Source organism: Hyperolius riggenbachi, chromosome 8 (assembly GCF_040937935.1).
Source record: "Hyperolius riggenbachi isolate aHypRig1 chromosome 8, aHypRig1.pri, whole genome shotgun sequence".
NCBI lineage: Eukaryota > Metazoa > Chordata > Amphibia > Anura > Hyperoliidae > Hyperolius > Hyperolius riggenbachi.
Genome location: NC_090653.1, coordinates 77,027,834 through 77,049,511, shown reverse-complemented (window position 1 = coordinate 77,049,511; position 21,678 = coordinate 77,027,834). Strand labels below are relative to the sequence as shown.

Here is a 21,678-nt window from a genome sequence, read left to right as displayed (position 1 = left end):
AAAATGAAGCACTTTTTTTATTACATTATTTTGACTGGACTTCCTCTTTAAGAAGAAATGAACCCTTCAATTTCACTGGCCATCCTAAATACTGGCCTGGATATGACCCTCAAGGGCTGGAGTTTAATACCTGTGCTTTAGGATCTGTTGCTAACCACTTGGTGCCATATTTTTTTTTTTATTTTTATTTTTTTTAGCTTTCTTGGCTCCTGTTGCATGCAACAGGAGTCCCGAGTAAGCAAGGCTATTAGCCCCATGCACGGAAAAAGCGTGAGTGCCCTAAAGCACCTCCACAAAACGTGCGCTACATGAGTAGCCACAGGCCCCACAATACAGCAGGGCCCTTCCGGTGTTCCCCGAAGGTAACTTATCCCCCTTTGCCATCGGCGCAGGGGGTACTAAGCGTCCTCCAACCCGAGGGTTGGAGGACCCTGGTGGCATCCTCCAACACCCGAAGGGCTGGAGGATACCATAGGACATCTTCAGAGGTCTTGTGGAGCCTATACATTGATGGGTCAGAGCTGTTTAAATGGCAGAAGTGGTCCTAGCCAACCCCCATAGGGAGCTCACATCCAGTCCAATGATGGCTGACACAAATATGAATTAAAAGAGAAAAATGTGAACTGTGAGTTGGCATGGGCAGCCGATAATATTTAGAAACCTTACCAAAAAGAAAAACAAAACAAATCTGTGTTATCCATGTCTTTATAGACTTTGATTTGCATACTGTTGCACATGAACAGGAAGGGGCCATACCCAAACTGTTCCCACATAGGTAAGAGTATGAAATTGTGCAAAATGTCTTGGTATCCTTTAAGAGGAAGCTAATTAAAAAACACTTTTAAATATATGGCACCTGCAGCATTATAAACTGAAAAAAACTTTACTTCCCATCTAAACCTCAACCACTGATGAAAGTCCCTGATAAGTGAGTCGCTGCATCAAACTGAGGCTACCAACTTCTTAAAGGAGTACTGCAGGGGGAAAAAGTAAAAAAGAGTTGAACTTACGCCCTGGTCCCCCATAGACGTCCTGTGCCCGCACAGCCACTCACCGATGCTCCGGCCCCGCCTCCGGTTCACTTCTGGAATTTCCAACTTTAAAGTGGCCATGTCCTCGCTCCCGCTGATGTCACCAGGAGTCTACTGCGCAGGCGCAGACCGTACTGGGCCTGCGCAATACACTCTCAGTGACATCATGGAGCTAGAGCGTGGGCGCGCAGGCGCAGTGGTTTTCCGACTTTATAGTTGCCAATTCAGGAAGTGAGCCAGAGGCGGGGACCGGAGCATCAGTGACTGGCTGTGCAGGCACAGGAAGTCTGCGGGGGCCAATAAAAGCCCCAGGTAAGTTCAACTCTTTTTCCCCCTACAGTACTTCTTTAAAATCACAAACAGAAACTGCATGCAATTTTTCTGCATTTGCGATTCTGGAAGTCTCCTGAAGAGGTACTCCTTTAAGCTTTTGTGGTATTGGGGTTGATTTTTTAGCGCAAGTTAAAAATCGGTTAATGTACGCACGGAATAGTGCTGCGTAGCGTCTGCTCTTTAGTTACGCGCGCTCCTTCCTAGTAACTCCACTTCTGACAACTACAGCAAGATGTGAAGTAGCGTGACTGCAATACTTCACTAGCGCTAGTGAAGTATCGCGGTTGCGCTACTTCACATTTTGTGGTAGATGTCAGAAGCGCAGGTAGCTAAGCAAGCTACGCAGCACTACCCCGCATGGCACGTGCAAATTTTTAACTCGCAATACAAAATTTCAAGAGGAAAGACTAGGAGGGTATATATCCCAACGAAATCACCAAAAACCCATTATGAATTGTTAAAATATCATAACTTTAATTCTCTATTCCAAAAATACAAAAATATTTTTAAAACCGCCAACCCGTGGTGGATCAAAGACCCCACAACCCTCATACATAACCCACGCCTCACTTAGGATTCATCCAAGACTCACACATCCGCCCCTGTAGTTGCTCACTAATGCAGTCACTGGTACCAGTGCAAAAAACCAAACATTTCCTCCGGAAAAATAAAATGTTCTCTAAAGCTGTAATAATTCAGAGGTTATTGCAAAAAAGAGAGCGGAGACGCATATGTACAATGCCCATAAATCCAGTTCACTCGAATATAGCAAAGAAAGCATCAATCATTTGCATGGGCATATCACTGCTTACACAGAACAGTCTGTGATGTCTGGGCTCACAATCCATTCAGCATGAAGTAGATGTGCTGGTGCTGTTAGTGGCAGATTGATACAGTTTAGCAGAGCGGCAGGGCCAAAGATACAAGAGTATTTGCAAGCGTACAAGCGAAGGAGGCCGACACTGTATGCGTTAATGAGAAGCAAATGCATATGCTCATATGTTGAAGATGCGCACTCATACAGTACCAGTCCGTCGGTATCAGGCTCCCAGAAGTCCTGCAGTTATGTCCACATGCTGTTGTAGCAAACTTCACTCTCTGTATCAAAAAGTCCAAGCCTGGAATAGGGCAATTGATGGAGTCCACAAACAATCCAATTCATGAGAACATGGAAGAGGGCGCTGGGACGGCAATCACACACACGCCTGGCAAGCCACGCTGAGCCACGACATGTTTCACCGGACACTTCCGGTTTCCTCAGGTGGGCGTGGTTGGAGCATTCAGCATCCGTCCGCTCAGTCATCCATTATGTGTCTGTCCCCAGCCAATAGAGGCGCGCCGCACCCGCCCATCCCCGGCCCCGCCCCCCCGAAGGAGGGTCAGGGGGGACAGACGTCACCATCCCGACTGGAGCAGAGGGGGAGGGCGGGCACGGCAGCACACGTCACCGGCGAGGGCACAGCCACATCTCAAGAAGCAAAAGGGTCGCCAAGGTGTCCCCGGGGGCGGCGCCCGGGACAACCCCCGCCCCGCCCCCACCCACCGCAGCACCCCACAAGGAGAGAGGTCAGAAAGACTTCATCCCGGGGGCATCCGGATCGGGGGGGGGGGGGGGGGCGGGGGGAGCCGCCGGGCGCCGCCCCCGGGGACGGCCAGTGCGATCAGCATCAAAAAAAATCCAAAAAACACTGTTTACATCTGTAGTGTCAGTCTCAGCTGTTCCCCCGCCTCCTGCATAGCTCCAGTCCCTGCCCCCGTCCCTTCCCTCCAATCAGCAGGGAGGGAAGGGATGCAGGCGGGGACCGGAGTTCTGCAGGAGGTGGGGAGAGCAGCAGACTGACACTATAGAGATAAACACAGCCAGCTCTGACAAGCTGTTTGTCAGCAGCGTGGCTGTGATTTATGAGGTATTGCAGAGTGCAGGGGGACCTTAGGGGGGTTTGGGATAGCAACAGAGGCTGGGCTGTATAGGCAGGTCCAGCCTCTGTATGCAGATAATATTCTTCAAACCCACCTCGGGTTCTCTTTAACTACCAACGCTTAGGAATTTTAAAAGACACCTGAAGTGAGAAGGATATGTAGACTGCCATATTTATTCCCTTTATTCATAGACTAAAACTAGTCCTTGGTAAAAGTACTTGTAAAAGGTACAGACCGGAACAAAGAACATCTATCAGGCCCTAGGCAATGTGACTGTGGGTACATGTAAGAGTGATGTGCAGGTACTCTGCAGGAGAATGAGGAGATTCTTCCTCTATTACACATCTGAACATGGATCAGGCCCTAGGCAATGTGACTGTGGGTACATGTAAGAGTGATGTGCAGGTACTCTGCAGGGGAATAAGGAGATTCTTCCTCTATTACACATTCTTCATGCACAATCTGAACCAGGTTTATGGGTGATAGACAACACCTCTGTGTTCAATGTGCACAACATTCTCAGAAGATTCCCTGCAGCTCTGTGGGGAGTGCATATGTAGAGTATAGTACTACAGTGTAACAAAGTAAACCTGAGACAGATGAAATTAAAGTTTTATACATACCTGGGGCTTCCTTCAGCCCCCTTCAGGTTAATCAGTCCCTTGCTGTCCTCCTCCGCCACCTGGGTCTTCTGCTATGAATCCAGGTACCGTACTTGAGCCAGTCTGGCGTAGTGCGCATGCACACACTCTGCCGCCGGGAGCGTACTACACCTGCGCAGCACTATTGCTGTAGGAGCGGCACGTGGCCGGACTGCGCTGACTGGCTGAATTACCGGGACTCATAGCAGAAGATCCAGGTGGTGGAGGAGGACAGTGAGGGACTGATTGGCCTGAAGGGGGCTGGCGGAAGCCCCAGGTATGTATATAACTTTTCTTTTCATTCATCTCAAGTACCCTTTAATTCATAGTCACCAAACCAAATTTTAACATATCAAATTATTTGATTTCATGAGCAAAGAGAGTGCATACATTTGCATAAATCAGTATCAATGCAGAATTATTTCCATCTCATTGACCATCTCTATTAGTGACACGCCTATACATCAGGCTTTATTCTTACAGCATAGATGTTATTTAGTATATATGTTACGGCCAGAACCCAAAGTGTGGCCACTTCGCGTTCTGGCCGGCCACTTCGAGTTCTGGCCGGCCAATGTGCGAACTGGCCGATGCGCTGCGGCCAATGTTAGAAATGGAATGTTTCCCTCGCAAGATTAATGTGTTTTCTGGCCGTCTCTGGCCAAATGTTGCAAAAGTTAGGTAATTTAATGAAATGAAGCCGGTGGCTTCCGTTCTCTCTCCTCCCCCCTGCCTCCTCTCCTCCCCAATACTAGCAGCCGGATGGGGGGGGAGACATGTGTCCCCCAGAGTCGTTTGTCGCGGCAGGCAGTCCTGCCGTTCCTGCAAAGCGGGTGCTGGCAGAAGCGATGTCTGCAGCCTCCCCGCTCTGCTTCCCTGCAGCCACGAACGACTCTGGGGGGACTCGCGTGCCCCCCCCCTTCCCCCGCAGCGCCCATAGGAGAAAGAGAGGCAGGGGGAGGAGAGGCAGCTGAAGCCGGCGGCTTCAGCCGCTAATTGCCGGCGGCTTCATTTCATTAACTAAACTAACTTTTGCAACATTTGGCCAGAGACGGCCAGAAAACACATTGATCTTCCGAGGGAAACATTCCATTTCTAACATTGGCCACAGCGCAGCGGCCAGTTCGCACATTGGCAGGCCAGAACCCGAAGTGGCCGGTCCTGCCTGAGCCGTTCTCCAGCCGCCAGCTCTGTTCCGTAGATAGACTTCTAAGTCGATGCCAGCGCGGCCCTGCCAAGCGTATCTTTTCTTTGCGTTCCCCTCTGCAATAGCAGGGGACGCGCAGAAAGGATACGTGTGGCCAGAGCCGCGCAGGCTCAGTGGCCCGGCGGCGAAACCAAAAGTAGCTGGCGGCGGGAGAACGGAGGCTCGGGCAGGACCGGCGCGGGACATGGCGGCTGCTGGGGGCTTGCAGAAGCCCCAGGTAAGTAAAACCATGTGTAATTACAGTTCCGCTTTAAGTAATATACACGGTCCATCAAAGAGATCATATCTAAGCGGTACTTTACTAGGTCGATATCAAGCGTTTAAGTTTTCCGTTTATAAGCAATAGACCATTGGCCAGCACATAATAGATATCTATAAAAGACTTGATATGGACCCGGAACATTAAAAAAATATAGGAAAGCCTGGGAGGGACTCAAGGAGATTGAAACTTTGTAGACATCGAAAAATAAGGATTGTAGGGTAGACCAAAATTGGGTTGCAATTGGACAGTCCCAGAAAACATGAAAAAGAGTCCCTAGCCCTCCACATTCCCTGAAACAACTAGAGGAAACATTTGGATAAAAAATAAGATACCACCTAAATAATAATTTCACAGGGGTATCTTTAAAAATGTTGGATTTGACTATCTTTGCAACTGTTTCCCAACTAGAAGACCATTGAGAACGAGATAGTTGATGTCCTAAATCCTGTTCCCAGGCTCTCATATATGTCAATCTTTCCTCCTCCGTCCTACCATTAAGCAAAGCATATAGAATGGAAAAGGCTCCTTTCTGTCTAGAATGATCCAAAGTATAAATTATCAAAGGTAGAAAGTTCACGAGAAGGTGGAGATGAAAACTAGGATTTATAATAATGCTTAATTTGACAGTAACGATAAGCCTCCTTAAAGGAGCGTCCATACTGAAGCGTTTTGGAAATGTTGGAAGGGGACAAAAATATCACCAATCCAGAAGCGAGAGGCAGTAATTAAACCTTTATCTTTACACCAAGAGAACTGCATAGAATGTTGAAAGGCAGGGGCAAACCTTGGGGTACCCAAAAAGGACAATTTTGAGGAAGGGGACTTCAAATTTAAATTTGGGAGCAACGTCTACCCATAATTTAGCTAGGGAGGCAACAATCTTATTGAGTTTAGTAAGAGAGAATATATCCCGGCTAGTAACCACCGTAATAAGATGAGAGAGAAAATATGGTTGAATTGCCTCTGGCTCAAAACTCCACCAGAGAGGGGAAGAAGTAGAAGGACCCCAATCTAGAATTTGGTTTAGCTTAGAAGCAAGGTAATAGTAGCAAGGATTGGGGAGACCAATATCGCCCTGAAGTGGATGTCTATAGAGAACTTGGGCTCTAACTCTAGTTGGTTTAGAGTTCCAAATGTATTTATTAATTTAAGATTGCATAGGGAGAATAACTTTCTTAGGTAGGATAAGAGGTAACATGCAAAATAAATAGAGCAATTTAGGTAACAAAAACATTTTGCAGGCTAAACAGCGTCCCAACCATGAAACCTTATATTGTGACCAACTTTTGAGCATCTTATTTAATTAAAGATAAAGGGGAGGGTAATTAGCTGCAAAAAGATCACGGTACTGCGGTGTAAGAAGCACGCCCAAATATTTTATTATTTATTATTATTATTATTTAGTATTTATATAGCGCCGACATATTACGCAGCGCTGTACAGTGTATATATATATTGTCTTGTCACTAACTGTCCCTCAAAGGAGCTGACAATCTAATCCCTACCATTGCCACATGTCTATATTATGTAGTGTAAGTACTGTAGTCTAGGGCCAATTTTTAGGGGGAGCCAATTAACTTATCTGTATGTTTTTGGAATGTGGGAGGAAACTGGAGTGCCCGGAGGAAGACCACGCAGACACGGAGAAAACATACAAACTCTTTGCAGATAGTGCCCTGGCTTTGATACGAACCAGGGACCCAGCGCTGCAAGGCGAGAGAGCTAACCACTACGCCACCGTGCTGCTCCACTTGAAATCAAAGTTAGCCTCCAGCAATTTAATTGTGTGTGGAAGGAGATTGATTGGCATTGCAGTGGATTTAGAGGTATTAACACGGAGACCTGAAAAAGAGGCAAAAAAATGAAGCAGACAAAATACATTTGGGAGGGTGGTGACCAGCCGGGTTAAAAATAGTAAGGCATCATCCACATAGAGGACTATCTTGCAATTATTTGGCCCATATCCTAAAATATCTGGATGTTGCCTTATTGCCGCTGCAAGTGGCTCAAGAGCTAGAGCAAAAAGCAGGTGCGACAATGGGCAACCCTGTCTTGTACCGCATTTAAGTGGTATGCTACTAGAGGATGCACCTGGTATACATAGCAAATATTTTAATATCATTATTGAGTATAGAAATTGTTTGAAAACCTGACGGGGTTGAATGATCAGCTCCAGGTTTAGGTAGAGGAGTAAGAGAGGCTTCAAGCATTTCATAAGGAAACCCCCCCCCCCCCCCCCCCTTAAGAACATTATTAAACAAAGCAGTTAATGGAATGGAAATCGGCAAATTTTTTATAATACTTTGGGGTAAACCCGTCTGGGCCAGGGGCAGTAGAGGATCTAAGAGATTTCATCGTAGCTTGAACCTCAGATAAAGTAATAGGGGCATTCAGCGTCTCTAGATGATCACTAGTTAGTGAAGGGAGATTCATTTGGGTTAGCCAAGATCCTAGTGCAATTGAGTCCAATTCAGAGGCTTTGCCCAGTAGCTTAGCATAATAATCCTCAAATATTTTTACCACACTGGACAGTAAAGATTCCATAGAGCCTTTGTTATTTTTAAGTTTATATGTATGAGGTGGTTTGTAATATTCAGTAAGTTTACGCGCAAACTGAGTAGAGGGATTATTGCTCCTTAATAAGAATCTTGCTTTGGAAAATTTTAAGGCTTTCATATAAACTGAATCTAGTACCGACTCCAATTCAATTATTTTGAAAGTGATCAACTGAGCAATAGTTGGATCAGGATTAGGGAAATGTTGTTTATAAAGACCGTCTAACTCCCTAGACAATGCCAGAATTTTAGCTGATTTGAATTTTTTTTGCCTGAATCGCCTTTTTAATTAGTATCAAAGTACATATAGACACCAGGCACTGTCACTTCGCTGCTTTATTCTTTAATTCATGCCATTAACATTGCATACACAACAGTCATTGCTGAATAGATACGTCAAACCTGACTAGGACACACGCACCTGAGCAAGCGCCAGTTGGGGCGTGAAACGGCTGTAGTGCCGTCCTTTCATCACTCTCCCCCCTGGTCACCCGAATCCAGAACACCCCCACACTGCATCCAAGGTTTGACGTATCTATTCAGCAATGACTGTTGTGTATGCAATGTTATTGGCATGAATTGAAGAATAAAGCAGCAAAGTGACAGTGCCTAGTCTGTCTATATGTACTTTGATCTTTACAATGTTTTCTGTATAAATCAGCCGGCAGCACGTCCTTCAGCATATTTAAAGTGCCGCATACAAGTGCTTGGGGTGATACTCATCATATTATATGCCAGAAGTGCAGGTCAGAGCTCCTGCCCGCAACAATCTATAGTCTGAGTGCCGAGTGTTTCCCTTTCTACAGTGTACTACCTTTTTAATTACCGTAGTATACCTCGGATTACTGGCTTATGAGCAGCCCATCGCAAAGCAGGAGGAGTTTTTCTTCATCATTATAAAGAAAATAATCCTCTAATGCAGAAGCCACCTCCATTCTACTTGGATGATCAGCAATCCAAGAGTCATTTAATCTCCAGTATTTAAAGCTAATGTAACCCGGGTTTGTTAAAAAAAAAAGTCAAGATACTCACCTAAGGAGAGGGAAGGCTCGGTCCTAAGGAGCGATCCCTCTCCTCTCCCGGTGGCCCCGATGCTGCGCTGGCTCCTCCGTTCTCGTCCCACGCTGAGGGGACTTGGGAAGTCTTCGGGAGCCGAGTCCTCCCGAAGACAGGCAGCGCACATGCGAACGCGTCATAGAGGGCGCGCGTGCATGCACAGTGTAGAGCGGCCCACCTTCAGGAGCACTCGGGCTCCCAAAGCATCTCCGAAGCCTCCCTTCGGCCGGGAGACAGCGGTAGTTGACCGAAACGGTCGAATACCGCTACGGGGGAGTCAGGACAGCAGCAGGCACCGGGAGAGGAGAGGGAGTGCTCTATGGGACCCAGAGCCTCCCTCTCCTTAGGTGAGTATCTGACTTTTTTTTTTTTTAAACCCGGTTCCCATTAGCTTTAAGGTGAAAAGGTAGGCCAAAGCCTTTAAGTGTAGAGGAGACCATGTGGTGATGTGACCATGCACAGATGATAATATCAGATGCTATTGAATTGGAAGTGACCACAGGAGAAAGAAACATGTAATGGAGGCGAGCATACCACTGACGTGGATGTGAGAAAAAGGTGTATTGGCGACAGCCAATATTGTGAGCTCTCCATATATCAATCACCTGTGCCTTGAACAAAACACCAGACAGCTTCCTGGGGAAACTGTGTGAGAAAGGAGAAAGAGTAGAACGGTCCAAAACAGGATTAGCCACTTCCAAATCACCTGCAATAATCATATGAGGGGGTTACATTTTTCGATTAATGGGGCAAGTTTCTTAAGGAACTCTGAAGCATTCGGAGCAGAACAATTAATTAATGTAATAAGTTTACCGTCCAATGTGCCTTTAAGGATCAGAATCCTACCCTCTGGGTCTTTGTAAGAATCTAACAAAGCAAATGAAAGGTGATTGGCAAAAAAAATTGCAACCCCTCTAGCTTTTCTGCTAAAAGTAGAAAAATATCTCCTGCGATACCTTCTATCAAAGTAGGAAGGAATTCTATTGTGAACCAGGTGTTTGTCTTGTAAAAATAATAAAGAAGCATGCTCCTGAGCATAATGATGGAAGGCCTTACGTCTTTTAATAGGAACATTATGCGTGATGATTTTAAATTCAGAAGACATCAAAAATATACAATGTATATGTATACTGGTGGACGGAGGAGGAGAAGAGCAAGCAGGACCACACAAAACACATCATCCGAAACAAACGAGAGAACATAATAACCAACTATTAATCTTAATAAAATAACCCTCTGGGCTTATCAAACTTTAATAACCTTCTAACCACTTACTCAGGAACCTTCAGTGGAAATAATAACTCACTGAGAGGGGGGGAGGGATGTAATCGAACAGCCCAAAGTGGGGAGAAAAAAAACATCTACACCCACAAAACACTGAACATATCACATGACCTAAAATAAAAGCGGTAGTTTACAGAAGAAAAGTTTCACCTGAAATCATCCTGCCAGAGGCAAATACCAAAACTTATTAAAACTAAATTAAACTTCCAAATAAAAATAAAAAAACGTCTAAATCCCTCATCAGGACATCATATTGCAGGATATAATACTATTATGCAATGTGGAGTAAGTCCACTGAAACACAGAAAGCACCTTTCCTGGAAAATAAGGGGAATGTTATCAAAGATAGATAGATAGAGATATATATATATATATATAGATATATAGATAGATAGATAGATAGATAGATAGATAGATAGATAACCAAATCTTTGTAGAACCTATAAAAGTGCATATAACAATTGCATTAGTAGGACTATTGACCAAAGAGAAATGCAGAAAAATACAACATTATATAGCACAGCTCCATAAGTGTAGAGTCATATAATGTCAGAGATGTTGCTCCGGCGGACAACATATATAGACAATATAAAGTACCTGTAATACATGCAACTAATCATGCCATGAGCATCTGATTTGGTAATAGGATGTAGGATTAGACATTATATCAAAAAGGTTATAACAGAAGCCATCCAGAAAGCATATAGCCAGTAAAAAGATAAAATGGTATTTCCAAGGTAAAGTTTAGAGCAAGCTCTTGATCTACGTAATATCATATAATCTTCAATCTGCCGATTAAGAGGAGATATCCACGGTCTTGGGACTAGCATCCAGCCAGTTGCGGACTTCCTTTGGAGTAGTGAAAAACAGAGTCTGCCCGTCAGCTATCACACGCAGTTTAGCGGGGTAGATCATGGCGTAGGTTAACTCAGAGTTCCGAAGGGTGCGTTTCACTGAAGCAAATTGGGCGCGCTGTTTCTGAACTTCAATCGAGAAGTCTGGATAAAAGGAGAGATTGCAGTTCTCATAAGAAATTTCTCAGGCTGCATGAAGGACAGTGTCTCTGTCTCTATAGTTGAGTAATTTAAAAATAAAGGTACGAGCAGGAGCCCCTGGCTTAGGCATTTGTGTAGGGATTCTATGAGCGCGTTCTACAATAAATGCAGAAGAGAAACGCTCACGACCAAATAGGTCTATAAGTAACTTTTCTGTAAAGTCCTCTGCCTTTGTGCCCTCAGCTCTTTCAGGAAGGCCCACTAACCGTACGTTGGACTGCCGATTGTGGTTTTACAGATCCTCGTCTAACGTTGATCGAGCGAATGTCAACCTGGACCTCGGTAACAGCAGGCTGTAATGGGCGGAGGCCATCTTCCAGGGCACTGATACGAGTTTCAGATTCTCTAACTCGTGTGCATAGGTTCTGTAGGTCTTGACGAAGGAGGGAGACGTCGGACTTAACTTCTTCCAATGTAGTAGAGATGGTAAATAGACTACCCTGACAGGCAGTGATAGCGTCCATAATTTGTGATAAAGTGGGGCCAGACGCCGGCGTCTCCTACTCAGTATTGTCGTCATCATGGCCGCCGCGCTTGAACTGACGGAGCTTCGCAGCAGCTTCGGCAGCCTTGTCCCCTGCTTTTCCTTTGGTGGTTCTGGTATCCATCTGCTCCGGATAAGCTCACAAGTCTATTCCGCCCCGTTTCGTGAGGGAATTCAGCGGTATTGTAAAAATACGGTTCACTCAGGATGCCTCGGCGGGAGCTCAGCACCAACATGTCCGCGCTACATGACTTCCGGCCACGCCCTTCACAAAGGTTTTTATGGTATTTCATTCGGTATTTAAAGGAGAACTGTAGTGAGAGGGATATGGAGGCTGCCATATTTATTTCCTTTTAAAGAGGAACTGTAACGGCAAAACGTCCCCTGGGGGGTACTCACCTCGGGTGGGGGAAGCCTCCGGATCCTAATGAGGCTTCCCACACTGTCCTGCGTCCCTTGGGGGTCTCGCTGCAGCCCTCTGTACAGCCGTGACGTAATATTTACCTTCCTGGCTCCTGCGCAGGCGCTCTGATGGCTGTCGGCTCCGAAGTAGGCGGAAATACCCGATCGCCGTCGGGTCCGCTCTACTGCGCAGGCGCAAGTCTCCGGCGCCTGCGCAGTAGAGCGGACCCGACGGAGATCGGGTATTTCCGTCTATTTCCGAGCCGAATGCAGCCACAGCGCCCCCGCTGGAGCCAGCAAAGGTAAATATTGAAATTACAGTCGGGCCTGTCGCCGGCTGTTCAGAGGGCTGCAGCGAGACCCCCGTGGGACGCAGGATGGCGTGGGAAGCCTCATTAGGATCCGGAGGCTTCCCCCACCCGAGGTGAGTACCCCCCAGGGGATTTTTTTAAAGTTACAGAGTCTCTTTAAGCAATACCAGTTGCCTGGCTGCTGCTCCTGCTGATCCTCTGCCTCTAATACTTATAGCCATAGCCCCTGAACAAGCATGCTGCAGATCAAGTGTTTCTAACATTATTGTGAGATCTGACTATATTAGCTGCATGCTTGTTTCTGGTGTGATTCAGACACTTCTTCAGCCAAATAGATCAGCGGGGCTGCAGGCAACCGGTATTGTTTAAAAGGAAATAACTATGGCAGCCACCATATCCCTCTCACTACAGTGGTCCTTTAAGTGAAGCGAGAAGAATGTGGAAGCTGCCATATATATTTCCATTTCAACAATGCCACTTCTCTGGCTGTCCTGCTGATCTACTTGGCTGAATCACGCATCTGAAACAAGCATGCAGCTAATGGCTAAAAGTATTAGAGGTGGAGGCTCACCAGGATAGCCAGGCAAATGGTATTAAAAGAAAATAAATATGGCAGCCTCCATATCCCTCTCACTTCAAGTGTCCTCTAAAGGGACCCCGAGTTTAAAAAAAGAAAAGGGAAGCCTCTGGATGCTGTAGAGGCTTCCCATGTCCTCCTCACCTCTGCGACCCTCTGGAAGATCCAGGCTGCCCTCCTCTTCAGGCATGAGCACAGCAGTGCTGCATCGGCACAAGCATGGCCGTGGCTGCCCAGTAGCACAGAGTCACTCGTACACTAGTGGCTTAAAGAGAGTCTGAAGCGAGAATAAATCTCGCTTCAGAGCTCATAGTTAGCAGGGGCATGTGTGCCCCTGCTAAAATGCCGCTATCCCGCGGCTAAACGGGGGTCCCTTCACCCCCAAACCCACCCCCGCAAGACTTCGTCGTCAAGTTGGTCGTAGATATTCTCTTCCTGGAGGCAGGGCTAACGGCTGCAGCCCTGCCTCTAGTCGCGTCTATCAGACGCGCATCGCCGCCTCTCCCCCGCCCCTCTCAGTGAAGGAAGACAGAGGGGCGGGGGAGAGGCGGAGGTATGCGTCTGATAGACGCGCGGGAGGCAGGGCTGCGGCGGTTAGCCCTGCCCCAATGCGGAAGCGCTCCCCGGCTGTACGCAGGGGATTTGGGGGTGAAGGGACCCCCGTTAAGCCACGGGATAGCGGCGTTTTAGCAGGGGCATGTGTGCCCTCTATGAGGTCTGAAGCGAGATTTATTCTCGCTTCAGACTCTCTTTAAGACCTGCACAGACACGGATGTACTTGTGCAGGCACAGCATGGCCACGATTGTGCCCGAAAAGGAGCGCCGCCCCGACCCGCTTTCTGACAACCCCTTGTTTCGGAGATTCACGCTCTGCGATGGGGGACCGCAGGATGGCGTGAGCAGCCTCTATAGGATCTATATCTATTTTAAAGGAGTCATCAAGCAAACCTATCTCCCCCCCCCCCCCCCAATTTAATTACCCAGGGCTTCCTTCAGCCCCTTGCAGCTACTATGTCCCACGCAGCATCTCCGCTCGCAGCTGCCGACCCAGGGTATCCGCCAGTGCAGAGGCCGACCTAGAGGTCACCCTCTACTGCGCCTGCGCAAGTCCACGTTGTCCAGTGTACTGTGCAGGTGCAGAACTACTGCGCCTGCACAGTACACTATGGACAACGTGAACTTAATTAACAGCGGCGCTGAGGAGGTTGGTCTCTGCACCGGTGGAGACCCCGGGCCGGCAGCTGCGAGCGGAGATGCTGCGTGGGACGTAAGGGTAAGTAGAGCGGGGAGGGGGGGGGGGGGGTTGCTTGATAACTCCTTCAACCAATGTTTGTTTTGAGTACACTAAGGAATCATGTGGTATTTCATTTGGTATTTGCTGGATTATTACAGGGCATGGTAAATGGAAGCCAGATGTGATACAGGCTGCATTATTATTTATCATACTGACAAGTTAAGAGCAAGTCTAAGCTGATTAAAATGAACATAAAATTTGTGTCGGTTCAAAACCGTCAGCAACTCATTAACCATTCTGGACCATGCTGTTTGAAATTTTCGCAGTTTGTGGGCACTTATTTCTGCTATGCTGTAGACTTTAATCAGCTTTTGTGCGGTCTTTTCGCTCTCCTCATTTACGTCACTGCACCTGCTTGCAAGCTGATTTCATTGGCTCCTGACCCCATGATTGCTGTGAGCCAGTCACAGTAAGAAATGGGGAAAGGACCGCTCTGCCAGAGCTGTCTGGTCCAAAAGCGGTTAATTATTACATAATAATATTGTGGATTTTTGTTTTGTAACAAATGTGAAATTAAGAAATACAGTCATTTCTGAGGTTACAGAAGGGGTTTTAGAAGAGAGAAGGTGAAACAGGGTAGAGAACAGAGGAAATCTATATTAAATATTCATGAAAGTAAGGGCTGGTTCACACGGGCGTCTGCTGAGCTTTTGCTTGGCATTGCGTTCAAACGCCAGTGTTTAAACGCCAGCGCTTAAAAGCTAGCTTTTGAAGGCTTTTGGGAAGCGTTCAAGGCTAGCAGTTCTGGTCTCTGCTATTGTTTCCTCACGTTTACTGCCTCTGAAAGCAGCATGTTGCTTTTGAGACTAGACGCAACGCTGGGATCTACTGCCAGGCTTTCATGAAAGCCTGCAAAAGCCAGCTCTAAACGCTCCCATTCACTTGCTTGGGATGGCAGTAGATCCCAAAAAACGCTGTGTCTGAAACGCTGCGTTAAACGCCACAAAAACGCCCGTCTGAACCAGCCCTAAGAAAGTTAATGGAAACCTTTTTATCTTACTGACAGCTCCAGGCTGGAGATAAAATACCAAACACCTCACTTCTCTTACAGCATATGTTAAGGTACATACGCACGCATAATCAAAGTCGTCTGAGCACATAATCATGCGTGTGTACAGTGACCCCCTACCGGTGCTCCGATAACGACCGCCTCAGCCAATAATCAAGCATGTGTACAGCGACCCCCGACCACTGCAACGATAACGACCGCCTCAGCCAAAATTAATAGCAGTGTTCTCCCCAGGCTCTTTTAGCCAGGTCCTGCACCCGGCTAGTTTTATGAGCACCCGGCTGTCATGGGCTCACCTCCACCTCTGCTGTAAGCAGAGAAGCGCCGGCCCTGCATTCTGTCATCTCGCCCCACCCGGCTACTTTTTCATGCCACCCGGCTGGAAAAAAATTCTGGGGAGAACACTGCAACGGTAACGACCGCTGCAGCCAATAATCATGTGTGTGTACAGCGACCCCCAACCACTGCAACAATAACGACTGCTGCAGCCAATAATAATGGGTATGTACAGCGACCGCCGCTCCGATATTAACCACCTCAGCCGATAATCATGCGTGTGTACAGCGATCACTGCTCCCATAACGACCGCCTCTGCCAATAGTCATGCTTGTGTACAGCGACCCCCAACCACTGCAACGATAACGACCGCCGCAGCCAATAATCATGTGTGTACAGCGACCGCCGCTCCGATATTAACCACCTCAGCCGATAATCATGCATGTGTATTTGACCGCCGCTCCCATAACGACCGCCTCAGCCAATAATCATGTGTGTACAGCGACCGACCACTCCGATAACAACCGTTTCAGCCAATAAACATGCGTGTGTACAGCGACCCCGAACCACTGCTCCCATAAAGACTGCCTCAGCCAATAATCATGCTTGTGTACAGCGACCCCCGTCCGCTGCTCCCATAACGACCGCCTCAGCCAATAATCATGCTTGTGTACAGCGACCCCCGACCGCTGCTCCCATAACGACCGCCTCAGCCAATAATCATGCTTGTGTACAGCGACCACTGACCGCTGTTCCCATAACGACCGCCTCAGCCAATAATCATGCGTGTGTACAGTGACCACCGCTCCTATGACGACCACCTCAGCCAATAATCATGCGTGTGTACAGCAACCCGGCAACCTGATAATGACCACCTCAGCCAATAATCATGCGTGTGTACAGCGACCCAGCAACCTGATAACGACCGCCTCAGCCAATAATCATGTGTGTACAGCAATCCCTGACTGCCACTCCTATAACGGCCGCCTCAGCCAATAATCATGTGTGTACAGCGACCGACCACTCCGATAACAACCGTTTCAGCCAATAAACATGCGTGTGTACAGCGACCCCGAACCACTGCTCCCATAACGACCGCCTCAGCCAATAATCATGCTTGTGTACAGCGACCCCCGTCCGCTGCTCCCATAACGACCGCCTCAGCCAATAATCATGCTTGTGTACAGCGACCCCCGACCGCTGCTCCCATAACGACCGCCTCAGCCAATAATCATGCTTGTGTACAGCGACCACTGACCGCTGTTCCCATAACGACCGCCTCAGCCAATAATCATGCGTGTGTACAGTGACCACCGCTCCGATGACGACCACCTCAGCCAATAATCATGCGTGTGTACAGTGACCACCGCTCCGATGACGACCACCTCAGCCAATAATCATGCGTGTGTACAGTGACCACCGCTCCGATGACGACCACCTCAGCCAATAATCATGCGTGTGTACAGTGACCACCGCTCCGATGACGACCACCTCAGCCAATAATCATGCGTGTGTACAGTGACCACCGCTCCGATGACGACCACCTCAGCCAATAATCATGCGTGTGTACAGTGACCACCGCTCCGATGACGACCACCTCAGCCAATAACCATGCGTGTACAGCAATCCCTGACTGCCACTCCTATAACGGCTGCCTCAGCCAATAATCATGCTTGTGTACAGCGACCCCCGACCGCAAGCACTCCACCTGGTGGATCAACACGGCCGGGCAACGAGTAACTTCATTGTGCACACTGCTTCTTTGCCCACAGCCACATACGCACAGCTCCATCGTCTCTCTGCCCCTCGCATAGAAAAAGAGTGCGTTGTCAGCTATACAGCTGACTTTGCATCTGTTTAGCCTGGTCCAGCGCATCGCTTGGGTCCCGATCCCTGACAGGCAATGTCAGTCACAGGTGTGTACAATCTTCCATGTAATGACCTTAGTGAATGGACATTTGCAAAAATGTTCTGTAAAATCATTTGCTTGAGCCCCCAATGTTATTGCAGGGATTCTCCAATAAATGTTTCCTTCCACATTTGATGAGTTTGAAAATCCTCAGTGGATAACTCTTGTTGCAGCTTACTGTGGGACATTACTAGTCTTTCACACCCACCCTCCTTAGGGCCACCGTCAGAAATGTCTGTGCCCTGCTAACCACCCCCTGTCCCCATACCCCAATGTGCTGAAGATAAAGCTCTGTGGAAAAAACTAGTATTTTATACTCAAACATAGTGCCCCCACCAACCTACAGTGCAGTGCACACACACTTGTTGCTATAGTATATTTGCTGAATGCTGATCACTCACTAGCAAGAGAAAAGTACGGCTCCCACATAGCCTGTTCACTGAAAGGCGGGCCTCAGGCTGCTGAAGAGGAAGTAACCAGTGGGTGTAGCTCCGATTCGGAGCCTCCGAGTCCCGCATGGTCTGCTTCTTCATGAAAAGGCGGGACCTCAGTGACAGTCTTGAGTCTTCACAAGTTGAAAAAGGAGGAGGAGGCAACCAGAGCAGAGCCTGTGCTGTGCACTGCACACAGCTATGTTGTTATGGGAGGAGGAGGGGGCAGCAAAGGGGGCGTACGGCACACTGTTCTAATCTACTCAGAAGAGACGAGAAGGACAGATCTATTCTGCGCAGCTGCTGCCACTCCAGGCAGGAGTGTTGTCACTGTTAGAATCTCCTCTCTACTCAAGCACTGTGTTGCTGAGCCCCCGAGGGGGGAAACTTGGGAGTGATGTCGGCTCTGCACCTCCTTCATGAAACCAGCAACAACAACCAGTAGTGACACCAGCAAGCAGAGGCTCAGCTAGAAGTAATGGGGTCGCTCCAGCAAAGACTGCATCTCATTGCACATGATAATAACAGTGTGCTTATGTGCAGTGCACAGTTAATACAGCATGTGAACAGATATAAAGTCACAGGTTGGGAGAACTTAAAAGGTAGTGTGATAGCAATGAAAACCATCAAGGATGTAAAATGGAGGTCACTGGTGTGGAGAAATACTGCTAATTTTGTTATAAAGCCAGTTTACCATCAACAAGGTACCCCTGAATGCTAGAAACTCCAACTTTACTCACGGTTTTTCATCTGTGCAGTGTGAACCAGGCCTAAACCTGCGACTTATTTAAACACAGAAAACGGATACTTGCCTCTGGATCCTAAAGAGGCTTCCCCATCCTCCGCAGCACTGGGACCCCCGAAGAGTGGCCTCCATGCGCACTACCATTGCATAGCTCCCACCCGTTGTCCCCTCTCCACAACCCTCACCCCTACACACAGCAGCTACAGCGGGACATAATCTAGATGTCATACCCATGACATGTATGTAAGTGGATTATAGTGGAATAAAAAGCAAATAAAGTCTTTTGATAACGGCCAAATTTCCCTGCGCATGGTGCGCCCAAATTTCCCTGTGCTGGTTTGTGCTGTCTTGGAACGCATCTGCCTGTCCAGGATTATCGCAGACTGCACAGAAGTGCGGTCTGCTTACCGCAACTGATTCCTGATCCATCGCAGGGTGACGAAGTGTGAATGGCTCTTATATATAAACTAGGAGCAGTTCACGGTTTAGTTTTGCAATGAGCGGAAACTGAGCCTTTCAACATTTCAAGATGGGGGTTGTAAACATCTAAAATTGTCATCATTCAGCTGTTTATTTATTAAAACATTAGTTTTACTGACCAGGGGCTTCCTCCAGACCCTAAAAGTCTGTCGGCGCCCACACCGCTGTTCCGCTCTTCACCAGGCTGCCGTTTCCATCTCTGAAAGATTGTGACTTGAGGCTGGGTCGGGTTCTTCTGCGCTTCAGTGGCCGGGAGTGCTCTGCGCTTGCCCAATTTAAAAAGATGCGCATGCAGCATGTCTGTGCTTAAAATCCGGACCCAGCCACAGGTCGCAATCTTACAAAGGGTGAAGCGGAGGCCTGGAGAATAGCGGATCAGCGGTATGGGAACCAATAGAGATCTAGGGCCTGGAAGAAGCCTCAGGTGAGTAAACCTTTTCTTTTTTTTTCTCACCTCATGTATCCTTGAAACACAAACTAGGACTGTAGGAATTCAAGAAAGTCCTATTTATGAGAAAATGAACAGATATAATTTTTAATCTCAGCAGGGTGTTTTCAGTTTCGGTGTCCTTTAAAGCAAATCTGCAAATCTCAAGTCAGATACTTATCTATGGAGAGTGAAGGCTCTGGATGCTATTGAGCCTTCCCTGTCCCCTCTCGGCGTTCTTGTTCCTCCGCTGTCCCCCAGTGAGTTTACACCACCTCCGTGACAACAATATCTGTTGCCTGCCTATCCTGCTGATATGTTTGGGGGCAGTAGTGTCTGAATCACAACCCTGAAATAAGCATTCCCCTAATCCAGTCAGAGTTCAATTATAAACATCTGAACTGTACGTTTGTTCAGGGTCTATGAGTAAAAGCATTGAGGCTTGTACACACGTCCAAGAAAGTGCATGACCAACTCCATGACTACTCGTTTACACGACTTGTATTTCCGGTCCCCAACCAATGAAACTACCAACTCATTTAACTGGCAGTGTAATGGTTAAGGGCTCTGCCTCTGACACTTAGGCGACCTGGGTTTGAATCTCAGCTCTTCTTGTTCAGTGAGCCATCACCTATTGAGTAGGAGACCTTAGGCAAGACTTCCTAACACTGCCAATTCCTACTGAGCACCCCCTAGTGGCTGCAGCTCAGGCGCTTTAAGTGGCAATATAAATGTTTTGTGCCTTGTCTGTATTAGTGCTGGATGCCCAGCAGACTGGAAACCGAGCAGATTGTGAATGCGCAGTTCAGGCATCCATGTGAAAGAGAAATGCAGTATGCAGAGCCTCATAAAGTGTTGTAATAAAACATTGCTTCTTTGTTCTGAATCCTATGTGACTTATTTTAGCTGCACTGATACATGTGGGGAGCTCAAAGTGTAGCCAGTACTGTGGAAAATCTGACAAAATTCCTGATGACGAAGCAAAATCCAACCTAGCCAGCCAGTGCGTAAGAAACACACCTCGCCAACAATGATGGCAGCTTTTCTAACAACCGGCTTCCTCTCTTGGCCAGCACAGTTTGGTTCCCCAACTGTGCGCTATCACTGTGTGTGCACAGATGTGCTAGGATGGCACATGTGGCCACGCGCCCATCTTATAGCGTCCGGTGCTGCTGTTGGCCAAAGCTGGGGAAATCATCCTCATATGTAGATTTATTGGCCAATTATCTTTTAGAGTTGCAAATGGTAGAAGAAAAGTCTACCAGCCTCAGGATAGCATATATCTTTATGGGGAGTCTTAATGGGGGTGAGAGGTCCATCACACCCTCAATGTCCAATACTCCAAAATGCACAGCAATTCCCATAGGACTCAACCCTCAGTGGATATTATATCAAATTCTGTGTTTATTTCATAATGCCAGACATATATACATCAGACAAATAGCACTTTTAGAGTTGCAGCCAATGACCTGCTGGGGCTTGCAGTCCAACATGATTGGTCAGTGGTCAAATAATGTTCTGCCCCGTCCAGTGCAACCCCACTCATGTGTCATTGGAAAGTTCCATAAAGACAGCCATTTTGGGAAGTTTAACATAAATAGAGAGACAGCAAGGCCTATTACGCACACACACATACCCAGTTACAAGACTAAGGCCTCTTTCACAGTGGGACGTTAAAGTCGCACGTTAGAAAATTTTATAACGCAGACTAACGCACAGCAATACAAAGTCTGTGTGACATTCACAGTGCACATGTTGCGTTGTGTGTAACATGTAGCAATATTTAGAAAGTGCTGCATGCTGTGCGTTTAGCAATACATTTGCTGCGTTATGTGTGTTGCATTCTCAGTAAGGTTTTTTTCTTGTAAAAAAAAATGTAACGCATGCGCCGTTTTCATTCCGTAAGTATGCAATGAAAACGGTGCACCGAGAGACACATATCGCAGTGCAAAATAACGTCCAATTTCATAACCTACATGCACTGCGTTA

At 47.4% G+C, this 21,678-nt stretch overlaps 2 protein-coding genes across 7 annotated transcripts in view; one reads left to right on the top strand and one right to left on the bottom strand.

Annotated features, from left to right (window-relative positions):
* The window catches only part of LOC137528935 (uncharacterized), a 324,022-nt gene extending 305,832 nt beyond the window's left edge, over positions 1-18,190 (bottom strand). For 4 of the 5 annotated variants that reach the window (XM_068250725.1, XM_068250723.1, XM_068250722.1 and 1 more), the window contains exon 1: positions 18,008-18,186. The gene's annotated coding sequence lies outside the window, so the exon portion shown is untranslated. Of the gene's footprint in view, positions 1-18,007 lie in introns of all 5 variants that reach the window. The other variant, XM_068250717.1, reaches the window with a different exon arrangement.
* CCDC9 (coiled-coil domain containing 9) overlaps positions 1-21,678 on the top strand; it is a 118,137-nt gene that overhangs the window by 49,652 nt on the left and 46,807 nt on the right. The gene's annotated exons all lie outside the window — the stretch shown is intronic.